The sequence below is a fragment of the Centruroides sculpturatus genome, unplaced genomic scaffold, assembly GCF_000671375.1.
Source record: "Centruroides sculpturatus isolate CEXI.00-Female unplaced genomic scaffold, Cexi_2.0 scaffold849, whole genome shotgun sequence".
Taxonomy (NCBI): Eukaryota; Metazoa; Arthropoda; class Arachnida; order Scorpiones; family Buthidae; genus Centruroides; species Centruroides sculpturatus.
In genome coordinates this window covers 335,502-348,880 of record NW_019384940.1, presented here as the reverse complement: position 1 = coordinate 348,880, position 13,379 = coordinate 335,502, and the positions used below count along the sequence as shown (strand labels likewise).

Below are 13,379 nucleotides of genomic sequence, written 5' to 3'. Positions count from 1 at the left end.
AAACAGTATTTATCTACTTATTGAATGTATGTAAGCATTGATAGGTGAATGGGTATTAATATGTGGATTTCATCGTTGGATCTTGGATCCAAAAGTAAGATTAGGATCTCTTGGTCAGAGACATTTGGCCATTATTTTTGTACTGCTCAAGTAAATAAAATATTAATTCTCTGAATTTTTATTATTAATTTAAAAATATTAAATCAAAATAAAGAAAAATTTAGTGTTATAAATGTTTTTAATTAAGTGCAATATTTTAAATTTCTTTCTATAATTATTATGGTTCTAGACTCTAGAACAATTCATCTTTTTGAAGAATTAACTAATTATTATTTAAGTACAGTGATTATTCATAACAGGATTTTTATTCCCACAGCTTGAATAGTGATCACATAAGCTAAACATTATAATTACTGTAAAAGTTAAGAAAAATTACAATTAATGTGTATTTTCTTATAATAATAATAATTAATTTATACAGTATATATATTATATGCATTAGAATAAAGTGTGTATAGTTAGAAAAGAACATGGCATTAATGTGCTCAATTTCAACCCATTGATTTTGGGTATTAGCTTCATGCCAACTAATTTGACAATTTGAATCTGATGAAGAAACCAAAACATTGAAGCAATTGCATCAAAAATATTTATTACTAAAAATAAAGCTGATGGAGAAGAATATAATATAAAATTTGCATTTGTTATATAATATAGCTCCAGAATAAATTGTAATATTCACTTGCATCAAGTAATACACATATACATTTGCTTATAGTAAGTGCAAAACTCTGTGGATCAAATTGCTTGAATCATATGCTAATATGTTCTTTTTATGTTTTAGAGAATGAAGATACTAGAAATCTAATCTAAAAAAAACCAAACATACACATCAGACATGTACCAATTATGTTTTGATGCAGCAATATAGTGCATTGACTTGGCATTTAACCATTCTTTCCTAATATAAAGTTGGCCAATTTCTATAAATATAACTGCTGGCATATAAAATAAATTAAGAGACACGCAAAATTATTTTTTTGTATTGAAAAAAATATATTTAAAGACAAAAGAGAAGGATGATATTTTGATTTCAAACAAATTAATTTAAAAATGCAAAATTACAAAAATTCCTTGTTACAAAAACATGTGATTTTAAAAAATATATGAATTCTTTTGACATATTTTATAATAAATTTTAAATTCACAAATTCTCAACAGTGGTTCTTGAAGTCTAATATAATAAGTAGTACATTAATTTAAAGGGAATAAATTAATAATGTAAAATATATCAACAGCGAGTTAGCCATTTATTGATTGTTTGAAAATAAAACAAGGTTTTTCAATTGCAATTCCTAAGAATTAATTTAAACAGAGAAGCATGGATTTAAATAAAAAAACCTAACAGATATAGATCAGTTTTGCAAATAAAAATAAATACTTCATTTAGAAATGTAAGCAATACTTGATATATGTAAAATACCAAAGTGAAAACTGTCTTTTCAATTTAACTTTAATATTTTAGAATACCTGAGGCCACACTTGCATCTGTCTTTGCAAAGATGGTTGAAGACAATTGTCATAGTAATCAGATATTGCTACAAAAAATTTTTAGCCTAAAGTAGAAGAATTTACTATGTTTTAATTCTGAAGACACTAAATATATATTGGGCTGGCATCATTATTATGTGGACCAGTGATGTATACTAAGATAATGGACATTTGTCCTCTCACATTCTGATTGTAATAGTGCGCTAAATTGTTGAATCCATTCGAGATCATCTTTACCACAAATTCTGAACATGTCAGGATTTGTAGTAAGGATGTTTGATGCAAACATTACTTAAATTTCCTCTTTAAAGTTTTTCTTTTATTTTAATGCTATACAGGTAATCCCTGTATAACACGGGAGTTACGTTCCAAAAAATGCCGTGTTATGCGAATCTATGTAATACGAAACAAAGAACTAGTGCGAAAAGGGGGGTTAGGTTCCAAAAATTAAAAAAAACATGCTGTTAAATCCTTATTTAAATCGGATTTATTATTCATTTTTTTCATTTCATTTTTTCAAGTTTATTATCAAGTTTCTTAACTAACAAGTAAGTTTCAACTTATATTTACTTTAGCTTTTTTTATTCTGATTTTATATTCTGTTTGGTTTAGCATCAGATTTTTTAATTTATTCTAATTAAATATATTTGTTCAAATTATGACTAATCACAAATTTTTCAAACTTATCTTCATTCTGCTTTAGTGGAAAACCTCACATAGCAATTAACATATCAAACTTCATCTCTAGTACTTTTGAGCTTTACAAGTACTTAGCTCATCTTCATAAGTAAAAGAATACTTCAGATATGAAATAATACATTTGAAGTATTCCTCTATTCCTGAAAATTACCCAAGAAAAGCTTGAAAGTGCCGTAATAAGAAAAAGTTTATAATATGTTAAATGTGATGTGAAATTATTTAACAAAGCAGAATAAAAATATATTTATTCAACATCTATGCTTCAACATACATACATTTTCATTAAAGGTAAATATAATTTATCTAATACATACTCACAAAAGTTCACCATCCTTGCAATAATGTATTCATATCATTTATATGTGATATAAAAATAAATAATTTTCATACTGGACTCAATTAAAATTTATTGTATAGTCTATTCAGAGAGATGGCAAAGATCGTTAATGTTCTTTAAAGAATTTAAATTTGAAAGTTTAAATATTTTTAATTTAAAATGTCATTATTTCAAGGATAAGCCACTTATCAACATAAAAACAACATTATCTTTTATTAATTCTGATATAAAAGTTGATATTTTTATCAGCAAATGCTTAAACTTAAGATACTGAATTTAACTTGTTCTCTTTTTTTTTAAAGTAATTTATACTGTTGTTTTAATTTGAAAATAAATTTAAACAAAATATAGAATAATAATAAAATAAATCTAAAATTTCTTTATTTTTCATCAAGCTCTCGGATCTTATATAAGATGCAAACTAATCAAATCATTTTAATCACGTTTATTGATCACTGATCAATACTGATAGTCTAGAAGTGAATAACTCGGGAATTCCAAGAATCTTATGCAAATAGGTATAAATTTTGATTTTCTCTTGTCTGGAAGAAAATTATTTTCAACTATGTCAATGACATGCATAAAATTACATAATAGCATGTAATATATCTCATACTGTAGTGATGTTTCTATTTTGCATAGTTTTTCCCACAATAAGTATGGATAAGAATGATGCTGATGCAGGGTCATATTAACCCATGGCAGGTCCTTAGGTTTTCAGGTATTTTGGATTTTCTCTGACACTTTAATCTGTAGCCCAATCAGTGATTTTTCACCAAATCTGCACCTCCATGCAAAGATGCAGATTGGGCAAAGATAGCATGACATCACAACCCTGACACACGTGCGCTATGGATCCAGTCTTTGCCCCATTGTCTCAAAACAAACTTCAGCAGACTACAAGTGTCTCTTGCAACTTTTCAGTTTTTTTACATAATGACTGCTTTTTCAGCATATGAATATACAAAAAGGGATTGTAGGGATTCTGTAATAGAATCCCTACAATCCCTTTTCACTTACCATTTATAAAAACATTTAGTAATTTTTGTATATTTTTGTATATACATATTTTTATATATGACTCACAATTTTATCTTCCCAGGCTGCAGGTCCACTTGTTTCTCAGGCCCTACCTAGGCACATGCCTAGTACATTTAAAACAGCTTGTGTTAATGTGCTGGATCTTAATTGTATATCACTCTGCAACAAAGCTATAGCAGCAGTAAGCAATAAAACAAAACAGAATAAAACATTAGAAAATTCAAACATTCCATCATCTGTTATCTGACATTTTTTTTTCTTATAATCTTAAATTTTCCCAAAAAATGTCAGAAATTTCAAATAGATTATACAGTTCAAATGTAAATTTTCTAATAAATGTTCTACTTCATAACAAATAGGGAACTATTTTCCTTTATATATGGAGACTAATAAACAAGTCTCTATTCTTATTCTACAAAAGTCTACAATTATATAAATTCTACTGAAGCACCATAGGCAGGTGTACAGATGCAGAGGAACAGGGCCCAGAACAAAGAGAGTCCTGAAATGGGATGCAAAAAATTTATCAGTATTATATTTTCATTTTCAAATTTTAAATTTTGTGTTTGTGGAGCTGATTCCATAACATTTTTAGTCAAAGTTAAAAATGAAAATTGTGCAAGGGGCACATGAAAAGTTATTTATGGTACTGTCTATAGGTATTCTGTTATATCTTCAAAGAATAGAATCTAGACCATTATGAATAGTTAAAATGATTTTTTTTCAGCTTAAATGTAAACTCTAGAGCAATTTTGAACAAAATGTAATACAAAATTTGTGTCAGCATGTATTATTTAAATGTGCAGAAAAATTCATATTTAAATTGTTTCAAGCCAGAAATGACTATACAACAATTTTTTTCCAGAAATAATTTAAAACCATTTAAAACTTTAAGTTGTTCTTAGTCATTCTGTAAAATGAAACTGTTCAAATTAAAAATTTTTTACTATTGGCTGTTAAAATAATTTTTGATTTTGCATGCTTTTTCTATTGGAAAGAAGCTGTGATGCTTGAATCATGCAGGAACTTTATGCATTTTAACTCAGATAAAGCATTTTAATTATTCATTACAGTTAGTTCCTTGCAATTTAAAAAAATCTGACAGATCTAAGTATATACACATTCTTCATAATTATTGCATGTCACTTCTTTTTGTCAAGCAAGAAACATATACAGCTTAAGTTCTCTCAAAATATATTGCATATTATGTCAATATTTTTTTTAAAGATATCATCATGCTCTTTAATATATCGAACCATCTCATACAGGAAATAAAAAAAATCTGTTATATTAAGTTTACATCATTGTCTACACAACATGTTCTTTTCAGGAATCAAATTATCAGATGCAGACATAAAGTCTATAAAGGAAATTTGATAAGAAAATTTATTAACAAGCAATTATAACAGCAATAATAATAATAATAATTTAAAACTTTAAATTTGTACAACCATTTTAAAAATGTTCAGCACAGATTGTAAATTAAGAAATCTATTTATGATTTTCATATATTGGCTGATCATAATTAAAGTAGTACTTCAATTCAATACTGTCTCTAACATGCAACCCAATAAACATTTCAGGACATGCAAATGGTATTTCCATAAAAAAATTAGCACCAAATTCACCCCTATGGTGCTTTAAATCTGATTTCTAGATCTTAAAAAGTATATTTTATTGAGGACATGTTACAAATTTGGCAGTCTTGAAAAACAGTATCAAACTGATGTGAGAAGTATCATAGTGTATAGTGGGTTATTGACTTTCATACTATTGCCTTCAGGTTTTACACCTTCATATTGAGCAGTAACCCTGTATCCAGGGCTCGCTCAGGGGGATATGGCACCCCCTAGAGCATGATCATTTTTTTTATTTTAAATATTTAAGCTTTATAAATTTTACAAAACTGGCATGTTGTAATTGACATATTTAAAAAATCTTACAAAAAATTAAATTTACAAAACTTTTTACGATGTTGGTGCCTCAAAGCCATTGTATTTCTAAGCAGTACCTCATGCCTAAGCTTGTCTGTATTGCTAAGGTCTTTATATAGCATGAGTGTCTTGTACAAATAAAATGTTTGTGGCTTACAGTGCCAAAAGTGCCAGATTAGTAAATTTTGGTACTAATTTTTCCAGATTTGGTTGCATTTGGATGGACTGTTAAGTAATCCTTTCCTATCAACGATGTCTACAGAGAGTATGGTAAATATCTCTCTAGACATCGCTGATGGAGATATTTTAATTACAGTCACTCAATATTTACAATTTTAAATAATTACAGCTTTGAAGGAACTGTATGTTCATACAAATAAGTTGTATTCTTTCCCACTTGTGTTTAATACCTTTAATTAAATTTCCAAGGAGGAGATTGTTGTTTTAAAAAGTACTAAAAGTAATCAATATTCATTTTTTGTATATATTTTTAATTATTTTAACAACCATAATTATTAAATATCTTTATAAAATTGTGACATTGATATATCAAAAATAAGAGAGAACTTAGTCTTCGCTATCTTAATATAATAGCATAGAGAAATTTATAAACGCTGTTGGATAATTTATAGAAGCAAAACTACTCTTCTGAGAATTGTTAACAAAAAAAGTTGAAGACTTGGATGCATTAAGTCATTCAAGCTGAAAATGATATACTAGTTGATCGTAATTAAAAGTTGTCCAATTTAGTGTTTCTGCAATGGAAATCATTTATCAGGAAGTAATTTGGTTATTTGTAAAAGAGAAAAATATTTAAAAAATTTTTCTCTTTCTTATAAATTCTAAAACTTGTATGATGAGAAATAACACATTATTACAGTCTGAGCTGAGTTTTTAAAATGTATAAAGGATAAAGAATAGATAATAAAATCATTATTTTCGTTTAATATTCTATTCAATTGCACAAAATTTTGCCAGTAATCATGTAATTTATAAATATAAAAGCTTGCACTCTCACTATAATCAGCTGTTACAATAATGAATATTCAATTATCACTGTGATATTATTATTTAATAGATCTTATCCTAATAATAATATTAATTCAAGTTACATTATGATACTTTCTAAAAGGTGTTGAATGAGTCACATCTGCAAAGTGCATACATAAAACACTGCTGAAGTTTACTGTATTTAAACTAGTTTGCAAAGTGTTAAACTTGCATAGGAAATTATAACTTGATCAAGCAAACTGTTTCACAGAAGTATGATTTTCATAAAAAGAGGATTTACTATTGAATGTAATGGAAATTATAAAATATTGTAAATCATGACCTGTAGTATCCATTTTATAACAGAGATTTCTGCAGAATTTCTTATATTATTTGCCATTAACTTAAGTACTCAGAAAATGCTCTCTAATGAACTTACTTTTCAAGGGACATGAAGTTCCTTCAAAATTCAGGCAGTTGAAAATCCTAACATTTTGGGAAAATCAAATGACCTGCTCAAAAATTAGATATAAGTGAATTTATTGGTTCATTAGTCTTTTCATTACTGAAAGAAATACAGTTCTCATTATAAATTCAGTTTCTGATTCCCAACAAAATTACCATATTGATACAACAATTGTACATGATAATGCTCCTCCATATCTTTCCATTACATTAAAGAAATACTTCATGCTTTACACATTTTACACAGCTAAAATTTTGTTCATTATTTCATACATTACTATCATGATCATTTACATATTTTATTAAATAAGTAATAATTTATGAAATCATATACACCATACAGCAGATATTACTCTTCTTTGATTCTAAGAGGTTCAAGCTATTTTTTATTTTGCAGAATGTTAGAAATTGTTTTTCTTCGTAGATAAATGTATTTTTCATCATGGTCACAAAAATTTTTCATACAAAATGACATCAAAACAACATTATACTTTTTGCTTTGGAACAGGACATAAAATATTCTATGTTCTGTTCCAAAACAAAAAGTCATTCTGTGATTTCAATGCATGAAGAAGTCCATTAGACAAAAGAAAGTACTAGCAAATTCTAATTAAAACCATGTACAATATTGTTTTGCATGAAAATTTATAATGAAACATTGATTGACAATGTTCTGGTAGTTTCCCATTATATTTCATCAGCTCCATTATAATTTTATATGAAATTTGAATAAATGACTTTTGTTGTTTTAAACTTTTCTAAGTGTTCTTAAAACTTTCTGCTGATTATATCTATTGCATTATATAATTTTAGCTATACCGAACTTGACATTATCAGATAAGTTTCATTTGCATTTAATGTAATAGCCTCAAAAATCTTATAACTGATGGCACTTCTCTTTGAAATAAACTGCTAAACTAAAGCATTTTATTTGACCTAGTATTAATACATTAATACGTAAATCAGCTGTTCTTTTGTGTGGTTCTTATCATTCTTTTGGATTATTATCCAGAACAATGATTTAGCATCATAAAATAAATATAAAAATATAGATTTTAAACTTATTTTTCAATGTTCTAGAGAATATTTTTCATATTAAAACCTCTCTTAATGCAATACGAGCATTAAAAGTTTTGTAGAATAAGCAAGGACAAAGCTACTGGGAGCAAATTCCAGTGAATAGTAGGCAAAATCCCAACACCAAGAAAAGAAAAATAATAATAAGAGAAATATGGCAGCGTAAAGAAGTGGCATGAAGAATGGGAAGAATGGAGAAGAGATCCAGGTTTGACTGGCTTTTTGTATGAACTATTGGTATTAGGCAGCAAAATCAGCCTCCATGCCACCTCAATGATATATGTCTAAGTACAGCCCTGAAAATAAGAATACCAAACTGGCTATCAGAAACAGAAAAATCTAAGATTCTAATAAATTTTTCATCATACAGTGATTTCTCTCAGCTTTAAATTGCAATTTCAAAATTCATAAAGTAACGCATTATAGTACAGAAAGAATAATATTTTTTACTTATCAATTTAATGTAAAATTTATATCATTAATACTAATTTCATTATTTAAGAATAAGTTAAAATTTATTGTTATATTCATTAAAGCTTACGAATTCAATAAAGCTTACTGTTAAACTCTATGGTAAAAGATAACTGATTACCATATTAAAAATTATAATTTCAAAGTTATTATATAATAAATCAAAGATAATTATTCTGAAAGTTTTTACTTCGTGATGCTTTTAAAAGAATTTCAGTTTGAAAAATGTTAGGAATTTAAAATTATTTGAATCTATTGAAAACAGATACCTTACATTCTTTAATGAAAGATTTCACTTATATCATAATCAAGTCTAAATTCTCTATTGTCATGGAAACATATTAGTTTCAACAGGGAAAGGAACATCATGTAAGATTTAGTTCAGTGAGTCCTTATCTGCTGAATATCAATTCCATTTTAAGAAATGAACTTAATAATTTGTTATTTGAATTAATATATTGTATTATATAACGCATTTAAAAAAGTACAAAATTAAAATATATGTTTATAAATGAGTATAAAGAAAAGATTGAGAACCAGGACAACATAAAATATACTAAATATAAACTGTTATTAAGCAGATAACATACATAAAGTGTGTCAATTGAAAAGAGATTTTAAAACTTAGATATACTACATGTGAATAACTCTTTAGATTCATATAGCTTTGGTTACAATTTCAGTAGGTGATACCTATCAATAAATCTCAAAGGAATATAAGAAATAATAATAATATAACAGGTCTGCAATTTGAAATTAAAGACCTGTTATGTTATTAAATTCAGACTTATAAATTCCACTGTTGTCCATCTATCTGTCCTTTATTAATCTTGAGAATAGAATTAGATAGATGAAAATCGAGATCAGTTACGGAAAGCTCAACCCTGATTAATTTTTAAATTAAAATATGATTAAAAAATTGAAGCCTGGCATTGTGACAATGTCACAATAAATAATTAAGTTTTTTTTTCCTTTTGAAATTATAGAAACCTGTTCATTTATAACAAACATAGATCATACTCTGAATTAGAAGGTACACAGCTAAAACTCATGACTATTTCTATGTTTTAATTTAAGAATCTTCATAATAATTACACAGAAATTAGATGCCAAACAAGCAAAACCATAAATTTTTCAAATTTCTATCTACAAAGATTTTATATGAAGTTACATATATTATTTTTTATTATTGCATATAAAATTAAAACTAAAATGAACCTATTTTTCATGTTTATACTCTATTTGTTTTCAAAATATGATCATGAACATCTAGTACTTTTATGAAAGCATCAATGATCTTGATAATAAAACACTTCTTAAGGAAACTCCTGAAATATAAATCCAATTCAAACTGCTTTTTAGGCACAAAAGCATTATAGAAAACCCAATACTTTTGGGCTTTATACTTATATGAAGTCAAGCACTCCTGATAAATAAATATATATGTAAAACAATGATTGCATCTAGTAATGATTCATATTTATTTATCTTTTTATTTAATTTACAAACATCACTTCTTAAATGAAAAAGTTTGGATAAACTATTGCTTCTGTCATTTAAAAATTGGCTTAAACTAGTGGATAGCTTGAAAAAAGAAGTACATCTGCATGTTGTAGTATGTTTATCAGATACTTCTACTGAGAATGGTATCAATATGGTAAACTTAAAGTCTACCAGATTGTCTAAGGAGAAATGAATCAGCCCAGGATGAAAGCACAATAGAAATTCTTGAAATCAGGTAAGATTTCACATGAGGAGATATAAAAGAATTAAGGAATGTTAATTATATACCATAACTTAGATGTCAAATATGTTCCAGAAAGCAATATTTCCCAACTTCTTTATGCAGTATTCTTTGTAAAAATTTAAGAGATGGGCTTAGAAGATACACTGTAGTGTAAAGTTACTAAATTATAGTTATTTAAAGACTTTTTTATAACAGTCATAGCATAAAATGAAAATGTTCAAATCTTTGAGAGTACTTTATGTCAACTTAAATTACTTTTCCAGCATCATTTACTTAATATTGTAAATGATTCCTGTAGCATGTATGAAATAATGGAAATGAATTATGTTAGCATCAAATTAATGTATATTAACTCAACAATATTAAAGAAAATTATGAGGTAAATTCAGATTCATTCAATAATTATAATCATCATCAAAATCATATTTCACAAAATTAATATAAAACATCATAAAAAACAGAACAAAAATAAATTGTTATCCAAGATCTAAACAAGATCAAAAATGCACGTTTTTTTTAAGTTTCAAAAAATCAACTTATAAAACACAATATCAAAAACTTTAATTGAAATATTTCAAAGCAATAATTTCCTAGTAAATTCTATTTACATGGCAACATAAAAACAACTAGAAAATTTTAAACTGGATTAATTACATAGCTTGTTCACATTTTTTCACATACAGTGAAATTTCATTGCATATACCGTACAGGGGAAAGGTCGTCAGATCAAGGCTACAAGCAAATTGTTCAGATAGATAGAAAAAAATGTTTAAAAATAATATTTTTTGTATATTACACATAAAATTAACATCTTCATGAAACAAAAGTAACAGATTTATATAATTTAGAACTGCAATTACATTATGTGTAAGTGTAATGCAAGTAAATTGTTGCATCATTCTACAAAAATCAATAATTATTGTTTTATTTAATTTACAAACATCACTTCTTTAATTTTTTAATTTTTTTATTAATAATAATTTCTGTTTTGATAAATTTATTTAAAACTTTATGCAAAAATTTCACACTTTAATAGGTAATATATCAATTAAATGGAACAAATTCATCTTTTCTTAGTGTTTAAATTAATTATAGAACAAATATTTCATATATCCCCATAGGTACTTTCTTATTTCTTGCTTTGGATTTAATGTCAGTTGTTAAATGGTACCATTTATTAACCATGTTTTAATGTTTCCCTTCAAAATATCATTAACACTTCTCCATGCCTTGTTTCTTGACAAGAAAATAATGGGTACAGATAATTACTAGACAGTATTGCCCATTCATCTAAAGATAACCTTTGATGAAAGGGGTTCCCATCCCATCTGCTTTTTGCATCAGCTCCAATTGGTCTATGGCATTCATTGTGGTGAATAGTGTGGCCCAATTAATTTTGTTTGCTTTTAGTGTGCTACTCACCAGACTTCCACCTGAACATATAATATAGAAGTTTTCTTACTGAGCAACAGCCAGTACCAGATATCAAAACATTTTATGCATGGCATATTTGCACATTCTAACTGAAAAATAGCCTTGAGCTTACATATACAGTAGGTCTTTCCTGCTTCCATACTTGTAATTTGATACAAAATGAATGAGCAACACAGCCATGAAGTTTCATGGCTGTGTTGCTCATTCAATTTGTTTCTAGTTATCTAGTACTTCTTTTAATTATATTAATTAATAAACTAATATATACTACATTAAAATGATTAATATGCAAGAACTTCGAACAATTTTATATTACAAATTTATATTTCATTAAAGAATTAAATTTACTGTGAAACATAAAAGATCTGTTTGTTTATTTCACTGAAAAGCTAAAAAATTCAAATCTTTTGATTAGATCACAAAAATAAGCATTACAGATGATATGACTAATCATAATTTTTTGCCCATAATGGGCAGATCTAACCTGCAATGGACTGCAACAGAAGAATGGGAAAATAAGGTCTTGACTTGTACTATCCATCAAAGAGGTCTTATTTGGATAAGAATTCAAATCTGCAAACTAATTATCATAAAGATGTCTTAGACAGGTATTAACAGGCAGATTACAGACACTAACAAGTGTCAAATTTACATACAACAGGTCAAGAACTGTCTTATAGATTCAAAAATATCTTAAAAATCACTTTAATAAGTCTCAATCTTGTTTAAATGTCCAAGCATACTCACCCACAGGAAACACAGAGAACACGTGTCAGGGATCCATGATCTTGGGGGTCATGGCAAAGGCCCATAATGTAAAGACCACTATGAAATCAAAATTTGTCAAGGGCCCATAATTCTTAAGGATATAAGAATTATGGACCCCTGACAAATTTTATACCCAAGGATCTCATAATGCAACACATTACTAGCCATATCTCAAATACATCTTCATTAAATCTATTAATATAATGTCAACTTTACTCTTTAATTAAAATCTTTACAAACTAATTGCTTTAACAGAATAAATTTTACCATTATAATATTTGGTATCTAAGCAAAATTTTTCAGACAATGAAATAAATATTTATAAAACTGATTTTTTATTATATAGTTATATATATTCTGTAAAAATAAAAATATTACATTTTCAAAGTAATGGAAGTGTCTCAACTATTAATTTAATAAATACAACACTGAACCATAAAATAAATATTTATAATAGCTACCGTTTTCTGCAATTCTAGTTCATTATTATAATTGTGAAATATATCAAAAGATTGCTATTCTAGCATAATTTATAAATTTTATTATTGATAAGAATTGTCATCATCATCATCATAAATGAATTTTTATTATGTATAATGTTATGTTTTTGCAGTTGACACTTCCATTAAATTATATTCATTTACATATCAATATTTTATGTTTAAAATATTTGAGATTCAATATCAATACAGAACAAAAGTTACAGTTAAATGTAATCTAACAACTTTTTATTCTTAAAATATGAATTTAAAATACTTATATAATGATTAAATAACATTAATTTAATGTTAATGATTAAATATTTATGTAATAATTATATAACAATGGATTAATAACTAAATAGTCTGAATTTCTTCCTATACTG

At 26.5% G+C, this 13,379-nt stretch overlaps 1 protein-coding gene across 4 annotated transcripts in view; it reads right to left on the bottom strand.

The window, feature by feature from the left end:
- LOC111632109 overlaps nt 1-13,379 on the bottom strand; it is a 56,431-nt gene that overhangs the window by 24,865 nt on the left and 18,187 nt on the right. Inside the window, exons 1-2 of one of the 4 annotated variants that reach the window (XM_023376480.1) lie at nt 12,494-12,804; nt 6,992-7,064 (exon numbers count right to left, since the gene is read on the bottom strand). The exons of 1 other annotated variant lie outside the window; for it this stretch is intronic. The gene's annotated coding sequence lies outside the window, so the exon portion shown is untranslated. 2 more of the 4 variants (XM_023376479.1, XM_023376481.1) reach the window with 2 other exon arrangements.